The sequence below is a fragment of the Eptesicus fuscus genome, chromosome 15 (assembly GCF_027574615.1).
Source record: "Eptesicus fuscus isolate TK198812 chromosome 15, DD_ASM_mEF_20220401, whole genome shotgun sequence".
Lineage (NCBI taxonomy): Eukaryota > Metazoa > Chordata > Mammalia > Chiroptera > Vespertilionidae > Eptesicus > Eptesicus fuscus.
This window is the reverse complement of record NC_072487.1, coordinates 33,694,553-33,713,048: the sequence shown is the minus strand read 5'-3', so window position 1 is coordinate 33,713,048 and position 18,496 is coordinate 33,694,553. Positions and strand designations below refer to the sequence as shown.

Sequence of the window (18,496 nt, the reverse complement as noted above, 5' to 3'; positions counted from 1 at the left end):
AAAGTCTCTTTTTTACCCTTACAGCCACTTGGTTCGCCTGGCCAGGTATAACCATTATTACAGATTTCTTATGTATTTTTTTCAGAAGTATTCTATACATATGTAAGCAATCCATCCATCCATCCATCCATCCATCCATCCATCCAAAAAATGTGGTTGAGAATCTGTGATGTGCCAGGCACTGAGCTAGGTGCTAGGATAAAATGATGAGTAAAACCAAACATGTCTCTTGCCTTTATGGGAGTTACAGGCTACTCAAGGGACAGATAATTACAAAATCATAACAATTATCAACTTGCCATTGTGACAAATTCTATGAAGGAGAGACACTAAGTACAATAAGAGCCTAGATAAGTCTGACCTGACAGCCAGTGAGATCCTGGATAACTTCCTTGAGGAAAATGAAATAGAATTAAGATCTGAAGGATGAATAGTGGTTGACTAGTTGAAGAGGGAAAGAAAAAACAACAACATTCATCGTAAAGGGCCAAACATTAAAAAAAGTTCCTTTGGTGGGAAAGGGAGGATGAGGAACTGAAAGGAGACTAGTGTGGCTGAAAGGCAGGCATTGTAGGGGCACAGGGTAGAAGATGAGGCTGGCGAGGTAGGCAAGTTTCAGACCCTATATGTACATTAAGGTATGTCAAGGGGTATGCTTTTTCCTAAGAGAAATGGGACGCCATTAAAAGGTTTTAAAGCAGGGAGTGCATGAACCATGATCAGATTAAGCTACCAATAAAATAGATCTCTCTGGCCACAAGTGGATAACCAGTTGTAATGGCAGAAAGAAGAGGGAAAAAGGGTAGATTGGTTAAAAGTCTGCTGCAATAGTCTACATGAGAAATGATGGTAGCTTGAACTAGGTTGAAGTGGGTAGAGAGGAAGAGAAAAGGGTGGAGTTGAGTGATATTTAGGAAATAATATTCTTAGTACTTGGCAATGGATTTGGTATGTGGGATAAGGGAGAGAATGGTATCCAAGATAAATACTAGACTTTATGCTTGACTGTAGACGACTGTGCCATTTACTATACTAGGGAATCTTGGAGGAGAACCTTTTCCTCTGCTTTTAATTATGGGTAATTATGAGTTTGATTCTTTTGATTTTGAAATGACATTATGATTCTCAAGAGAAAGTTTCAAATAGCTCCTTGGATTTATGGATCTAACGCACATGGAAGAGGTCTGAGTTGTACATAAAATATGAGCTATTTATAAATAAGTTATTCGGCTTGGATGAATGGGATCATCTAAAGAGTGTCAAGTGTGAAAAAGAGAGGGCTGTATTTCAACACTTGAGCAACAAAACATTCATTTTCTAGGCAGAGAAGGATGAGCCAGCACAAGGACAACATTTAAACATGGAAACAAAGGGAAAAAGAATAGTTCAGGAAGGAAAAGAGGGAGATATCAAGTGGCATGTTGCTGAGAAGTCAAAGGAGACGAGGACTGAAAGACATTATGTTGGCTTAGCAAAATAGAGATCATTGAAGATTTTAGCCTTATGTTTTTGGTGGATCACTGAAGCAAAATAATAGAGTAGGTTCATTTGTGAGTATGAGGTGAAGAAATGGATGTCATAAATATAAAATCTTTTTAAAAATAAGCAGTATATAAAAGATTATTATTGAGCTTTAAAAAATTTAGTGGGGAGACTTCTACTTCTGATAATCACACACGATCTGCTGTAGACCTACTTTTCCACTTAGAACAACTAGAAAAGCTGGCCAAATACTTTTTAAAAATCTTTTTAAAAGTCCCTTTAAATCTATAAGAAAGGCATTGAGATATTCCAGCACCAGGATCTGGGAAAGATGAGTTCAGCATTTGGGACTGATTTCACCCTGGAGCCATTTGCTTATTTCACTTGCTGATAAAGAGCTGCACAGAACTTTTGACAGACTCGTGGGTTTGCAATGCCAAAAATTGGATTTTAGTGCCCTTCAAAGAGAAGGGGCCCAAGTAAACTACGATATTTGGGTTAAAACCACAAAGAGGTTAGCATTAGTCTATGAGTAAGGGTGAGGCAGAAATAGACCAGTCCTCATAAAAGCTGAAGTTTAGCTTTGAATAATTTCAATCCCTGATTACATTATGGTGATCTGGGATTGTTAATGCCCCAATCTCCTTGCCTGCCAGAAGAAAGTTAAATCCTCCATAGAAGCTAGCATATCCCAAGGTTCAAATCATCTGTCTATTTTTACATACTAAAAATTCAAGCAAAAAACTACCCGGCATGAAAGTAGACAAGACTTGACTATAAATCAAGGGAGACAATAGAAACAGCCGCCTAGGATATCAAACAATGGAATTATCAGACACAGACTTAAAAATAACCATGCTTAGGGAAGTAAAGGTATGATTGAAAATTTCTGCAGAAAATTAGAAATTGAAATAAAAACCTAAATAGAAAATCTAAGGATAAAAACAATAATTGAAATTAAGAATGCAGTAGCTTGAATTAAACAGTAGCTTAAACCAAGCTAAGGAAGAACTTCAGTGAACTGAGAGATAGGTCAGGAAGATAATCCAGATAAAACATGGAGAGACAAAAATATGGGAAATAGATAGGAGGCTAAGAATTATATGGATTATTGTAAAAAGATATAAACATACCTGAAAGTGGAATTTCAAAAGGAGAAAAGAGAATGAATGCAGCAGGAGTAATATTTGAAGAGATAATAGCTGTGAAATTTCCAAATCTGATAAAACCTATTATGAAACCACAGATTCAAGAAATACTATAAACACCAAGGAGGATAAATAAAAAGAAAACCACATCTTGGCACAGTAGAGAAAACTGCTGAAAACCAAAGAAAAAGGAAAAAATAATATGAAAGGCAGGCAAAAGAAAAAAAATCTATATTACCATCAAAGGACCAGTAATGAAACTAATAGTTGATTTTTCAACAGAAGTGGTAAAAATCAGAGGAGAATGGAATAATAATCTTTAAAGTAAAGGGAAATTGCCAATTTATAATTGTATATTCAATAAAAATGTCTTTCAAAATTGAAAGAAAAATAAAGATATATATTGAATTAAAATACATGTCAAATGGGTAGTGAATGGAGTTTAAGTGTTCTAAAGTTCTTTCATTGGGAAGTGATGAAGATTTTAAGAAGTCAAAGATGTATTATAATCTCTAAGGTAATCACTAAAACAATAGCAAAAAATGTATAACAATGTAATGGAGAGGAAAAATGTAATAATATAAACTACTTAATCTAATAGAACACAATAAAGGATAAAAACTAGGATGGGGAACTAATAAAATACACATGGAAAAACTATTTTAAAGCAAAAAGCATATGACAGATATAGAAGAATATTAACCCTTTTTACTCGCTTGCTTTTTTCTCGATTCCTTTATTCTACTCGGGATTTAATTTTTTAAATACCCCAGATTTTACAAAGCGCGACAGTAGAATAAAAAACTGGAGTTTCTTTTCATACAAACTTATTTATTTGGATTTTTTTTATATTTCAAATTATTGATACATTCAAAGAGTATAAAAAGAGCTGCTACCGATGCTAACTGTGTCGAGTCACACTCGACATCCGAGTGCAAAAGGTTAATAATGATGAAAAGCTTATTCACCAGGAGGATGCAACAATTCTAAATCTTTATGTACCCAATAACTTAGTTTCCAAAATATATAGCATAATTTGACAGAATTAAAAGAGAAATAGTCAAATCCACCATCATAGTGGGAGATTTTAAATATGCTTTTTCTTAGTAACTGATATAATAACTAAAAAAATCAATACAGATATAAAAGATTGGAGCAACACAATGAAAACTTTACCTAATAGACATATACACTACACTGTGCCTAATGTCTATAACATCCACATTTTTTTCTAAATGCACTTAAAATTCATTAAAGTTGAATATTGCTGTGTCAAAAAATAAATGTCTTAAATTTTAAAGGATTAAAACTACATGAACTGTATTATTTAACCCAGTGGAAATAAATAAATAATTAAAGTTAAGCAGTACAATTAAAAAAAAAAGTTGGTTTTAAAAAATTGATTTTTAGAAAAAGAAAGGGAGAGAGAGAAACATCAGTGAGAGAACCATGGATCAGCTGCCTCTTGCATACCCCTTACTGGGGATTGAGCCCACAATCAGGCATGTGCCCTTACTGGGAATCAAACCAGAGACCTATAAGTGCATGAGAGGATGCTCTACCAACTGAACCACACATGCAAGGGCAAGCAGTGCACTTCTATTGGTCAAAGAAGAAGATGCAGTACAAATTAGAAAATACTTTTGACATATTATGGGATACAGCTAAAGCTATGCATAAAAGGAAGTTTATAGCCATAAATTCATATTATAAAAGAAAAAGGTAAAAGTAAATGATCTAAGGATCTAGCTCAAGAAATTTGGAGAAAAGAACAGCAAATTAGACACAAAGAAGAAGGGAAATATAATGAAGATTGGAACAGACATTAATAAACACATTTTCTTACGTACAATAGAGAAGATTATTGAAGTCCAAAGCAGGTTCCTTGAAAAGACTAATCCTATCTAATGAAGAGGGAATATGCTAATTGAACCTCACACTGTCACAAAGATGGTAGTGCCCACAGCCAATAAGGAGGGAATATGCTAATTGAGTGCCCTGACCTAAAAAATGGTGCCCATAGCCAATAAGGAGAGAATATGCTAATTGACTGCCACGCCCTCAAAGATGGTGGCGCTCACAGCCACAAAATGGCGGCACCCAGACCCCTTATCCCCACCAGGGCAGCAGGCGCACCTGGGGGCCCGGCCACTCCATGCGCCTGCCTCTGGAGTCCCCCAGTTCCCTTAGCCCCCCAGCCACCCAGGGCTGGCCCCAGGCACAGGCAAGTCTCAGATGGCGGCTGCCTAGCTGCCCAGGGCTGCCAGAGGCTCAGGTAACCAGGGCCGGCTGAAGCTTGCACTGCTGGCAGTGGCAGCAGCAGAGGTGTGATGGGGCATCGCCTTCCGCTCATCACCAGGTTGCCTCCTGCCCCTGAGGACTCCCAGACTGTGAGAGGGGCCAGGCTGGGCTGAGGGACACCCTCCCCCCCCAGTGCATGAATTTTCATGCACTGGGCCTCTAGTTGGTAATAAACACATTATTTGAGAGATAAAATTGAGAGATGAAAGGCAAAGATGAAAATGAGACTTAATCATATATCCTACAGACATTAAATAACATTATAAACATAATATTATGAACAATTTTATTTTCATAAATTTTAATACATTAGAGAATTTGTATGAAATGGACAAATTACTAGAAATACAAAAGTACCAAATGTAGATGAAATGATTCTTTAAGATGTTAATATTTATATATTACCCTTAAGAGAAGTATACTCACATTCACTGCTATACTTTTTGTCTCCCTGATCAGTGCCATCATATTGATATTGTCTAGAATTTCATTTCTGATTTATTACAGGTATACTTTCTCTTCTTTAGTTCTTCAAAATTGTTTGGACAATGATTTATTTTACCAGGAAACTTGATACCCTATTATCTCCCATATTTCTAGTTCTTCTGAATGTTTTTTTCTATTATGTACGTTTTTGTGTAGCAAAACATTTGAAGTATGTGTGGCCAACAATATGTTATTACTAGAGGCCTGGCACACAAAATTCATGTGCAGGTACACTCCTTAGGCCTAGCCTGTGATCAAGGCCATCTTCCCCAGATGCTGGCAGCTGGCCCCGCCCCCTGCCACCACCCACCTCTGGTTCCCCGTTCTCCATCGGGCATTAGAGCCTGACCACAGGGGAGAGAAACTGAGAGGTTGGCTATTCCCACCCGCTCACTGGCCCCACCCCTCTCTGTGTGGGGCAACAGGCAGGGTGGGGGCTGTGCCCTGGCACCGCCCACATCCCCCGCCACCCACCTCTGGTTCCCCATTCACCATCGGGCGATCGGAGCCTGCCGGCCAGGGGAAAGGGACCAAGAGGTGGTCAGTGCACCTCATAGTGACTGGTCGAGCAGTTGTTCTGGTCGTTCTGCCATTAGGGTCAATTTGTATACTACCCTTTTATTATGTAGGATATCCTCACATTTGAATGCAGATTGCATAAGGAAATCTAGTTATAAATTTATATTTTTTCAATATTTTAAAAAGATTGCTCCATTGATTTCATCTACCTAGTGTTAAGGTTGATAAGAGTAATTACAATATAATTCATGTTCTTTTATAGGTAACCTGCTCCTTCTATCTGAAATCTTTTAGAATTTTTGCTTTGTTTTGACAATCCTAAATTTCATTTCTAAACAGAGTTGACTTTACCTTATATCTTCTGTTTGGCCTTCTATGGGCCTTTTTAATTTAAGGTCTTTTATCTAGCTTTATTTCTAGAAAATTTATATTAAATATATATTTATTGATTTCAGAGAGGAAGGGAGAGAGAGAGAAACATCAATGATGAAAGAGAATCATTGACCAGCTGCCTCCTGCGTGCCGCTCCCCTCCCACCCCCGCAACTGGGGATCGAGCCCTGGTTGTCTGGACTGGGAATTGAACCCTGAACTCCTGATTCATGAGTCGACGCTCAACCATTGAGTCACACTGGCCGGGCATATTTGTTATTATTTATCTTCAAATATTTTCTCCTCTTTATATTTTGTCTTCCCCAGATAGAGGCAGTTTTTCTCTCTTCCTCATATCTGAAATGCTATTTTATTTTTTCCTTTATTCTTTCCTCCTGTCTCCTGGGAGAGTTGCTCAATTTGTGTTTCAAATTCTGTTCTGCAGCAGTACGTGTGAGTTCCCATTTCCCTTGGAGGTGTGAGATACCCTGACTGTTAATGTGTCAGGTAACGTGTTGGGAGAGTCAAAAGAAGGGGACAAATCTCAGGGCACTCAGCCTCAAATGCTCCACTGCCTAACGTTGTTGTTGGTGGTACTCTCACTAGGAAACTGCCTGCTCACAGGTTTCACTTTTACGCTCTTGGGAGGGCAGCAGTTGTGGAGGAAGCAGCCTCCTTAGCTTGTAATCCACAGCCTTGGGAAATTGGAAAGGCTGTGCTTTTCTTTCATCAGAGGTCACCATACTTACCAAAGAGCATTTCCTCAAAAAATACTCCACTAACAAACCAATAGGGACATCAAAATCAAACAGAAAACAAATGAAAAGGCAGCAAACCACTAAAAAATTTAAAAATTAAACACAAATTTTAATACACACATTCCTGGAATCTTCCAAACCAGGTTTAACGTGATAATCATTTTACCATAAGCTGAATGAGTATGTTATTTTTTAAAAATATATTTTATTGATTTTTTACAGAGAGGAAGAGAGAGGGATAGAGAGCTAGAAACATCAATGAGAGAGAAACATCGATCAGCTGCCTCTTGCACACCTCCCACTGGGGATGTGCCCGCAACCAAGGTACATGCCCTTGACCGGAATCGAACCTGGGACCCTTGAGTCCACAAGCCGATGCTCTATCCACTGAGCCAAACTGGTTTCAGCTGAATGAGTATGTTTGTGTCTGGTGCATTAAAGAGCCCCAAGAACAGTACATCCTTGAGTACACATTTTCCCCAGTCAGGTTTCCAGTGTCTGGAGCAGTATAGCTTTAAGCACTGGGTATGTGTTAGAGTTATGGGGGAATACCTGGCTTTGTCAAATGTTGCTATTTAGGAGAACAAATGCATTCTAAACTAGTTAGTATAGTACTCCCTATTGCCGCTTTTGGCTTCTCCCTGATCCCATTAAACAAAAACTAAATCAAAACAACCCCAAACAAAAACTAATCCATTTCTAGACTTTAGAACTCCTAGATACATAATAGTTATTTTATAACTTTTACAAAGGTAGTTTTCCATTCCAGTGTGCTTTTTTTCACACTTCAACATCATCCAGATAATAAGTAAACAACCACTAGTAGGATTAAACTTATTAAATAGAGTTAATAACCACAAAGACCAATCAAACTGAACCACAACAATGGAAGTAGCAACAGGAAAAACACAAAACACCATACTCTGAGTTTGTCAGAATGATATGTAATGTATCTGATATCACCTGCAGAGGTTTCTCCTTCAAGAGTTTAACTACAAGCAAAGGTCCCTGAGACCTGCATCCCAAGGTCATGGGTGCTATTTTGAAGAGTATTGCATGTGTGCATCTTTCTTTCTTAATAAAGATTTTTTATTGCTTTTTGGAGAGAGAGGAAGGGAGAGGGAGATAAAAACATCGATGTGAGAACAAAACATGGATGCATCGATTGGCTGCCTTCTGCATGCCCCTACTAGGGATAGAGCCTGCAACCTGAGAATGTGCCCTGACCGGAAATCCAACTGGCAACCTTTCAGTATACAGGGATGATGCCCAACCAACTGAACCACGCTGGCCAGGGCACATGTATATAACAAGGAGGAGCTTTGCTATGAGGTGGACTAGCCATTCTCTCTTCACTGAACCCTCTGTCTGTACAGCCTGGGTGCTTCCTCTGTATGATGCTCTGTAATTGTAGTTTGACCTGCCCTAGCTGAGAAGACCTGTAAAGACTGACCAGCTCAGGGGGAGGCAGAGTGGGAAGAGTCAGATTCTCTGGACTAGAGACATTACTTGACTTTCCCTAGAAAGTCATAGGACTCCAGGCCTCCAGAAAAATTGTTGAAATGTGACTTTGTGAAAGTTAGATAATCTCTCTGGGAAGGGGTTGGCAAACTTTTCTGTGAAGGGCCAGATAATAAATACTTTTGGCTTTGTGGACTGTCTGGTTTCTGTTGCAACTACTCACCTCTGACATCATAGCAAAAGCAGCCATAGACCATGTGTAAATGAATAGCTGCAGCTATGTTCCAATAAATCTTTATTTATAAAACATATGCAGCAGGCTGACTTTGGCCCATGAACTATAGTTTGCCTCCATGTGCTTCAAGCTTTGGTAATCTTATGGCTAAAATTACTATCTATAGGGATATGTTAGAATGCAGTTAGACTGTAAAGATGAATATTATTTTTAAGCAAACTATATGTAAGTGGTTATAAATGGGAGTTTCTTTTCAGGGGGAACTCAAATGCCTTGGGAGAATCACCAGACTTTCTACCACTTAGGCAAGTCTAATTTCCTAGATGGTTTTCTGGTTACCTAGTAGTCCTAATGGAGAGGAGCTTGCATGAGTCAGCTGTCAATAAATAGGCAACTTGCAGTAGAGAGAACTGGGAGGTAGGAAAGGAAAGGCCTTTGGCCATATATACCTGAATTTTGCTAAATTGTCTCTTGAAATAAATAATGATTTTGCACAAAGCCATTTGACTTGGGACATATCTTTTAGTTATTCTGACAAAGTGTTTGTGGTTGCCTTTGGCTTGCTCCTAGGGAGGAAGGCTTAGCTTAGAAAAAGTTGCTCAGGAAGGCAGAGGCGAAGGGACCTTCTAGAAGGGTGGACCTGGGAGGTGACAGGACTTCTGGGAAGGGAAGCATGGGATGCAATAGCACTGTGAGTCTAGGGTGTGCAGAGTGCAGGAGGGTGGCTGTGAGCAGCTCTGCTGTCTCCTGGGCTAAAATCCAGGAGACCCTCCTCACCCTGGGATCTACCCAGAGAGGGAACTGTATTGATTGGTTGGCCGGTCTTGTCTTGATTTGTCTGATTTCATGCAGAAATGGTTTTTCTTAGATGGCTGGTCAGCTTTTTCCTTTTAAAGTTGGAAATAACAGTGCATGGCCTGAGGGGTCACAAGCAGCTTGCTCAGTTTTTATTTACAACCTATGATCTAATTTTAACAAGAGAGACTAGAAAACTGCATCTTTACTCCTGTGTTTCACATTTGCCCAGATATTAGCATTTAGGTGATTAAAATGTTGTATCTCTCTTAAAAGCTGTGGCTGACATTTTTATATTCTTAAATGCCTTCAATAGAGCAACGCAAATTGTTCTAACCTTAAAATATAGACACAGGGGCCCCAAATATTTGTTTAGGAGATGTGAAAATGTTTCTTTCTCTTTTATTTGTGTGATTTCAAATGTCTACAACTTAAAGTGTTATATGGGCAGAACAATGCAATCTGTTTAATACACTGGTAAGAAAAGATACATCTCTCCATGGCCGTGTGACTCAGTAAGTGTCGGCCCACAGACTGAAGGGTCACGGGTTTGATTCCCGGTCAAGGGCATGTACATGGATTGCAGGTTCAATCCCCAGCCCTGATTGGGGCGCATGCGGGAGGCAACTGATTGATGTGTCTCCCTCACATTGATGTTTCTCTCTCTCCCCCTCTTTCCGTTCTCTGAAAATCAATGGTAAATATTCTTGGGTGAGGATTAACATAAATAAATAAACAAATAAGATACATCTCATCAGTCCTGGAAGTGAGCATGAGAAACCTGAGTGTGGCTCTGAAGGAGGAGGAAATGATTGCATGTGTGTGACGTGGTCTACAGGAGTGGAAGCACACCCAGACAGATGTTAGTGATGATAGAGGGAATCACATTCATTATTGGAATGTGTGCCATCTGGAAATGTTCTTCTCTATTTATAATAATAAATAAATGGTCCAGAAACTTTTAATTTTTCTTGATCTTAAACAAACAAGCAAGCAAGCAAACAAACATAGTATGTCTCAAATAACAATCCCAAGGTAGGCTTTTAGATGGGTGGGGACTTCTGCTCTCTTTGGTCACTAGGTTCCTCGATGCTGTTGCTCCAACTTCCACATCCCATGGTGTATCCTCATCTGTTGGATGTGAGCTGTGTGTGAATACATTATAAGAATATACATTTATTCCATGGGATAATATAAAACTATGTTAATTCTAAATGGAAAAAAATGCATCTAATAATATTCTTTTCTGATATCCTTTTCAACAACAAAGCTGTTCACCTATAATTTATGTTGTCCTTTTTCAAGGAGTGAATCTTTTGCAGGCCTGTCCTTACTGAGTCCTCACCTCCTCACAGCAAGCTACAAGCCTGGCATTCCCGAGGCTGGAGTTCTAAGGGGCTCAGTAATGAGTCCAAAGTGTGGGGAAGGACCTGGAGGCTGCTTGGATAATGAGAAAACCAAAGGGAATGAGAGTAACAGTGACAACAGATAGCTTTGTCTTGTGTAAATTAGGTTTGTCTGGAGCAACAGAAGCTCAGATAAACTCAAAGTGAAATTTCAACTACGGGCTCATGTTACCGTCAAAAGCAATTGAAAAAGCTGAAAAATAACCCAAGCCACTCTGTAATCAGGAATATATTTTCTAGGTCATGTGGACAGAGAGAGCCAAGTCCTAACTGTTCCCTTTTGGGTGGTCCTGGTAGGCTTGGTTTGGTGGGTGCACCCATTGGCTCACCCACCTCCTCACTCCTAGTTGACTTGGCTGGAGAAACTACCCATGGTGTCTTGTGTTTCCCCAGCAGACCCTCTGTGCTCCCTGATACTCACTTCTTTGTATAAACACCACACTTTAGAGTTGACAGGCCTTGGGTTTCACTTCACACTCAGAGGCAGAGGTCTGTCAGCTTTTAAGTGAAAGGTTATAGCCTGTGTAAACCTTATCCATGATAAGTTGGAAGGAAAGGAGAACTCTGAGTGCTCAAAATGGCTTGTTTTCCTTAAGATAAGCTCTGAGAAGAACTTTCATTAGCTGACACATTTCCTGGCAAAACAAATAATAATTCTAGGGGTAACAGACATGGAGGAAGAAGTGTGGTTTTTAGAATCAGACAAAATTGGGTTCTGATCCTAACAATCCCAAACACCAGCTAGTTAGCTGCTGGAGACAACGAATTATTTCTAAGTGTCCATTTCCCCTCACTTGTTTTGAAAATAGAACAGTTGGCCTCATCGCTCTTCAGGTTGAAACTGTATTTCCAAGACTTTGAATCTAGGTGTGGGCAAATGGCTAAGTTTTCCTAAACGAAATGTGAGTGGAAGTGTTGTGAGAAATACCAGCATCACTTCCTTAAAGGAAATCATCAGCCTTTCACCACTTACCCAGAGCCATTTTTTATGGGTTGAAACTGATGTGGCGTTGAGGAGCCGACTCCCACCAGGCCAGTGAGGACTGCAGTGTAGAGAATGGTGAAGCAGCAGCAGAGGAGGAACCTGGGTCTCTGAATTATCACACAGAGCAGCTGCTAACTTTTCCTAGCCCACCTGTTCCTGTACCATCAACTGAGAGAAAATAGAGCTACCTTATTTTTGTGTCACTATATTATTTGATCTAGCTTATATTCTAATGAACAAATTGACTTTGAGGAAGTTAATTAATTTCTCTGCCCTTCAGTTTTCCTATCCTCTTTACAGGTGTGTTGTGAAGATTACACAAACAAATGAATATTAGCCTGTTTGTTGTTGTTTTTTTTTAATTTAATTTTTTATTTTAAAAAAATCTTTATTGTTCAGATCATTACAGTTGTTCCTCTTTCTCCCCCCCCCCCCCCACCATAGCTCCCCTCCACCCGGTTCCCACCCTACCCTCTGCCCTTACACCCCCTACCCCCACTGTCCTCATCCATAGGTGTACGATTTTTGTCCAGTCTCTTCCCGCACCCCTCACACCCCTTTCCCCCCGAGAATTGTCAGTCCACTCCCTTTCTATGCCCCTGATTCTATTATATTCACCAGTTTATTCTGTTCATCAGATTTTTTATTCACTTGATTTTTAGATTCACTTGTTGATAGATATGTATTTGTTGTTCATAGTTTTTATCTTTACCTTTTTCTTCTTCCTCTTCTTAAAGAATACCTTTCAGCATTTCATATAATACTGGTTTGGCGGTGATGAACTCCTTTAGCTTTTTCTTATCTGTGAAGCTCTTTATCTGACCTTTAATTCTGAATGATAGCTTTGCTGGGTAGAGTAATCTTGGTTGTAGGTTCTTGCTATTCATCACTTTTAATATTTCTTGCCACTTCCATCTGGCCTGCATAGTTTCTGTTGAGAAATCAGCTGACAATCGTATGGGTACTCCCTTGTAGGTAACTAACTGTTTTTCTCTTGCTGCTTTTAATATTCTTTCTTTGTCTTTTGCCCTTGGCATTTTAATTATGATGTTTCTTGGTGTGGTACTCTTTGGATTCCTTTTGTTTGGGGTTCTCTGCGCTTCCTGGACTTGTAAGTCTATTTCTTTCACCAGGTGGTGGAAGTTTTCTGTCATTATTTTTTCAAATAGGTTTTCTATATCTTGCTCTCTCTCTTCTTCTGGCACCCCCATAATTTGGATGTTGGCATGCTTGAAGTTGTTCCAGAGGCTCCTTACACTATCTTCATATTTTTGGATTCTTTTTCTTTTTTCTTTTCCGGTTGGGTGTTTTTTGCTTCTTTGTATTTGAAATCTTTGACTTGATTCTTGGGATCCTCTAGTCTGCTGTTGGATCTCTGTATATTATTCTTTATTTCAGTCAGTGTATGCTTAATTTCTAGTTGGACCTTTTTCATATCCTCGAGGGTCTTGCTAAATTTATCAGTGGTTTCTAGAAGATTCTTGAAAAACCTTATAACCGTGGTTTTGAACTCTATATCCAATAGTTTGCTTTCCTCCATTTCTGTCATTTGTGACCTGTTTCTTTGTCTCCGCATTTTGGCTGCTTCCCTGTGTTGATAGAGTGGCTTTGTGTGCTAGGTGTCCTATAGGGCCCAGTGGCTCAGCCTCCCCAGTTACCTGAGGTGGACACTCTTGGTGCACCCCTTTTGTGGGCTGTGTGCACAGTCTTGTTGTAGTTAAGCCTTGATTGTTGTTGGTATCACTGGGAGGAATTGACCTCCAGGCCAATTGGCTGTGAGGATCAGCTGTGTCTATGATGGGAGAACTTATGTGCTGGAGACACCCTTATGGGGTAAGACTTGCTTCAACGGGGCTTTGGTGCTCACTGAGTCTTCCCCTTGAGTGTGTCCCTATGGATCTGAGGAGTTGTAATCTGGATGATCCCACTCTGACCACTGGGTACACTGGCTCTTGAATCTCCAAGGAGGTGCAAATTTAGCCTCTGCCTGAGGCCACCCAGCAGGAGATACAGAGAAATCTGCAGATTCCTCTTCTTTGTTTGGGGTTTGGAGGTGCCCAGATGATGCCCAGCTGTGAAGCAATGCAAGCTGCTGTGGAGCCTTGGGCCTTCTTTTGGAAGTTCTGGTGCTCTCTGACCCAGCTGCAGTTTGTTAGGTAATTTTAGATGGCAAAGGGCCAGGCCATTCATATGCAAAAGCCTTCTGAGCTTGGGTAGGCGGGGTCTTAGGGAATCAATAGGGCAGAGCAAACAGCTATGGCTGATCCTCAGCCCTGCCCTAAGAGGCCCCCAGGTCTCAGTTTCCCTTGGTAATTGCTGCAAGCACCTCTGAGAGAAAGCTGCCCTCGAGTTCCACCCGAAGCCAGACAGTCCAGTTTCTCCCTGTATGAGTCTGGGTCCCCAGAGTCTTTCCCAGAAGTGGAGTTAAGAGCAGTCGGGAGTTTGTGTCTCCCTCCTGATTGAGGAAACACCATGTCCTCTGTTGCCAGCCCTCTCCATGCGTGCACACGCCTCCGTACCTCTGCACTTTACTTCCGCACCTCCTCTGAGTCTCAGTGTGCTTTTCTCTTTCCTTCTAGTTGTAGAATTTCTACTCAGCCAGCCTTCCTGTGGTTCTGGATGCTGTCTGTTTTGTCTTTTAGTTGTAGTTTTGAAGTCATTGTGCGAGGCAGCAATTTCAGGTGTTTACCTATGCCGCCATCTTGGTTTCTCTCTAGCCTGTTTGTTGTGTGTTCTGCTTGCCTAGTGCTATTATTGTTTATGTATGCATGTAAGTCTACCAGGAAACCATAGATTTTCAAGATTGAAGAAATGAAGACGTATAACATGTTTTCATTTCTGTGTGTCACAACAAGGGTGACCAACCATTCCAGTTTTCCAAAGACTGAGAGGGATTTTGGACAGTGGGACTTTCAAAACTTTTAAAACTTTTAAAACTTTTGAAAGACTTTATCCAGTCTCAGGCAAACTGGATAAAGTCCAGAAGGAGGAAAGAGTTGGTCATCCTAGTTCAGCACACCAGCCAGAGAAGTTCTTTGAAATAAGTGATAATTCCGAATTTGAGGTAACAAACATCTAGATTCTCTCTCTGGATCTGGTGGGAATTTAACTCATTGATGCCAACCCTACAGTTCTTGTAATTTCTTTTTCTTTGAGACACTCATTATTGCAGATAAGAAATGCCTATTACATACCTCTGCCATTACTAACTAGCTCATTGCCAACCTGAAGAAGTGATGTTGCCATTCTTTTGTAGTAAGGAAATGTAGGCTGTAGCTATAAGCAAATGGTGGCATAGTCATAGTTACTCTGGGTAACTTTATATCCAATTCTAATGGATTACTAGGTGATCACATTGGTGGTTCCACACATTGGGAAGATGATTGAAATATTGATTGCTTTCCTGGGGCAGATTTGGTTCACTTATTATGACTATAGGTTCATTCAGGGGAGGAGAGAGCAGAAATACAGCTCATTTATCCATAAATACTGAACCCACTGGTTCACTATTCATTGCTTATGCTATATCTACTACTAAAATTGGGGTTTGAGTTTACCTACTAGTAAATTGCTTTGGTGAGTTTTAACTTAGTGAGAACTTAGAGAATAAAATCCAGCTTGTTTTTTGTTGATATAACTTTACTCAGATTTTACTCATTACCCCCCCCCCCCACCACCACCATTTCCTCGTGAGTATGAAGAGGATTATGATTATATCCTAGACCAGGTCTGAGCTCATTCCTCCAAATATGACTCAGTGTCTCCAGCAGTCACCTGAACACTAAACACACGTATCTTGCATTCTGGGGTGATGTCGTGGGCCAGGGCCATGTGCCCTCTGCAATTGCTGTTCATCTTTGATTCTGGAACTTTTTTTGTTGGTCTTTCTAACTGCTATAATAACTTGATAGTGATATTTTCCAGGATTTACTGGCTTTATCTCTAGAAGTACCTGGAAGAAATCTTCATCTTAAGTGAAATCATATGAGGACAATAGCCCCTCTGGCAGTAGTAAAGAACAACTATTATATAGTTAACATCAAGTGCAAAGCCAGTGTCACTGTGGGGCTGTGATAGTCACTATTGTTGATTTCATTGGACTGGTTAGCTAGAGGGATGTTCCCCACCCCTCAATTTTCCCAAGGTTCATGCTGGACATAAAGAATGGTTTTTCCAAGTCCTAAGGAGACCATGATTTGCCAAGGATATATGAGTATTGTAGGTAAGTAGGCAGTCCAGTTCTTTCTAGGGCAGGAGTTATCTGTCTTCACAGACCAGATTGCATTTTCATTGCTGAGAGCTATCACTTTCTTATCAAACAGATATTTTGGCTCTCTCTGCCAGAAAAGCAACCTAATGAAGTGTTGCATACTTTTACAATGTTTTTCTTTGGCATCATAATGTTATGATTTTAGCTTGTGTAATATTTATGTGAGGGGAAGTACAGATCTAGAAACTAACTTTTTAGGTTCAACAATCAGGAGACTGTTAGCTAGAAAAAGAGAATGTACTTTCTCATAAACTTGCTTTTTTCATTTTTTTTTTTTTTGCTTTTATCATTTTATTTTTTCTGTACTTAGCCTTCATTTCCCAATTCTACAACTAATTTTATTTTTTATTTTTTTTTTAATTTCTTTATTGATTAAGGTGTCACATATTTGTCCTCATCCCCCCATTCCCATCCCACCCCTCTCCCCACGCATGCCCCAATCCCCTGTTGAACTTAACCGTTGGATAGGCTTATATGCATGCATACAGGTCCTTTGGTTGAACTCTCCCCCTCCCCCCCACCCTCCCCCTACCCTCCCCTATCCTCCCTCTGAGCCCCGATAGTCCGATCGATGCCTCCTTGCTTCTGGTTCTGTTCTTGTTCCTCAGTCTATGTTGTTCATCATTTCCTCTAGATGAACGAGATCATATGTCACTAGATATATACTAATAAGAACTGAATGTGAGACGAGCAATAATATTTATGCTGACAGGCAAATGAATCAATCTGTAGCGAGCTTCCCCCTGGACCAACAGTTCTTTTGAGACCCAATTTCGATGTCCAGTAGTTCCTTATGTGTACATGTCAGCACTGACCCCTCAGCTCTGGATGGTGGACAAATGGTGGTAACGGAGGTCTGACTCCCTCTGGTTTGGTCTCGGCCGAACCCAGGGGCACGGCGTCACCCGGACTAAGGGGCACGTGGCCTCACCCATACCCAGGGGCCCGTGGTCTCACCCGGGCCTGGGACCCAGCCTCACCCGGATGGATCCGGGGGCGCACGGCCTCACCCGGACTCAGGATCTGGCTTCACCCGTACCCAGGGACGCTTGGCCTCTCCCAGACCCAGGGGCACGTGGCCTCACCCGGGCTTAGTTGCACAAGGCCTCACCTGGATCCAGGGACACATGGTCTCTCCCGGACCCAGGGACGCTTGGCCTCTCCCAGACCCAGGGCCACTTGGGCTCACCCGGGCCTAGGTGCACGAGGCCTCACCCGGATCCAGGGATGCATGGTCTCACCCGGACCCAGGGACGCTTGGCCTCTCCCAGACCCAGGGGCACGTGGCCTCACCCGGGCCTAGGTTCACGAGGCCTCACCCGGATCCAGGGACACATGGTCTCACCCAGACCCAGGAACGTTTGGCCACTCCCAGACCCAGGGCCACTTGGGCTCACCCGGGCCTAGGTGCACGAGGCCTCACCCAGATCCAGGGACACATGGTCTCACCCGGACCCAGGGACGCTTAGCCTCTCCCAGACCCAGGGGCACGTGGCCTCACCCGGGCCTAGGTGCACGCGGCCTCATCCGGATCCAGGGACACATGGTCTCACCCGGACCCAGGGACGCTTGGCCTCTCCCAGACCCAGGGCCACTTGGGCTCACCCGGGCCTAGGTGCACGAGGCCTCATCCGGATCCAGGGACGCATGGTCTCACCCGGACCCAGGGACGCTTGGCCTCTCCCAGACCCAGGGCCACTTGGGCTCACCCGGGCCTAGGTGCACGAGGCCTCACCCGGATCCTGGGACACATGGTCTCACCCGGACCCAGGGACGCTTGGCCTCTCCCCGACCCAGGGCCACTTGGGCTCACCCAGGCCTAGGTGCACGAGGCCTCACCCGGATCCAGGGACACATGGTCTCACCCGGACCCAGGGACGCTTGGCCTCTCCCCGACCCAGGGCCACTTGGGCTCACCCGGGCCTAGGTGCACGAGGCCTCACCCGGATCCAGGGACACATGGTCTCACCCAGACCCAGGAACGTTTGGCCACTCCCAGACCCAGGGCCACTTGGGCTCACCCGGGCCTAGGTGCACGAGGCCTCACCCAGATCCAGGGACACATGGTCTCACCCGGACCCAGGGACGCTTAGCCTCTCCCAGACCCAGGGGCACGTGGCCTCGCCCGGGCCTAGGTGCACGAGGCCCCATCCGGATCCAGGGACACATGGTCTCACCCGGACCCAGGGACGCTTGGCCTCTCCCAGACCCAGGGCCACTTGGGCTCACCCGGGCCTAGGTGCACGAGGCCTCATCCGGATCCAGGGACGCATGGTCTC

At 42.2% G+C, this 18,496-nt stretch overlaps 1 long non-coding RNA gene across 1 annotated transcript in view; it reads left to right on the top strand.

The window, feature by feature from the left end:
• LOC129151647 (uncharacterized) overlaps positions 1 to 18,496 on the top strand; it is a 101,803-nt gene that overhangs the window by 1,082 nt on the left and 82,225 nt on the right. The window lies entirely within an intron of this gene.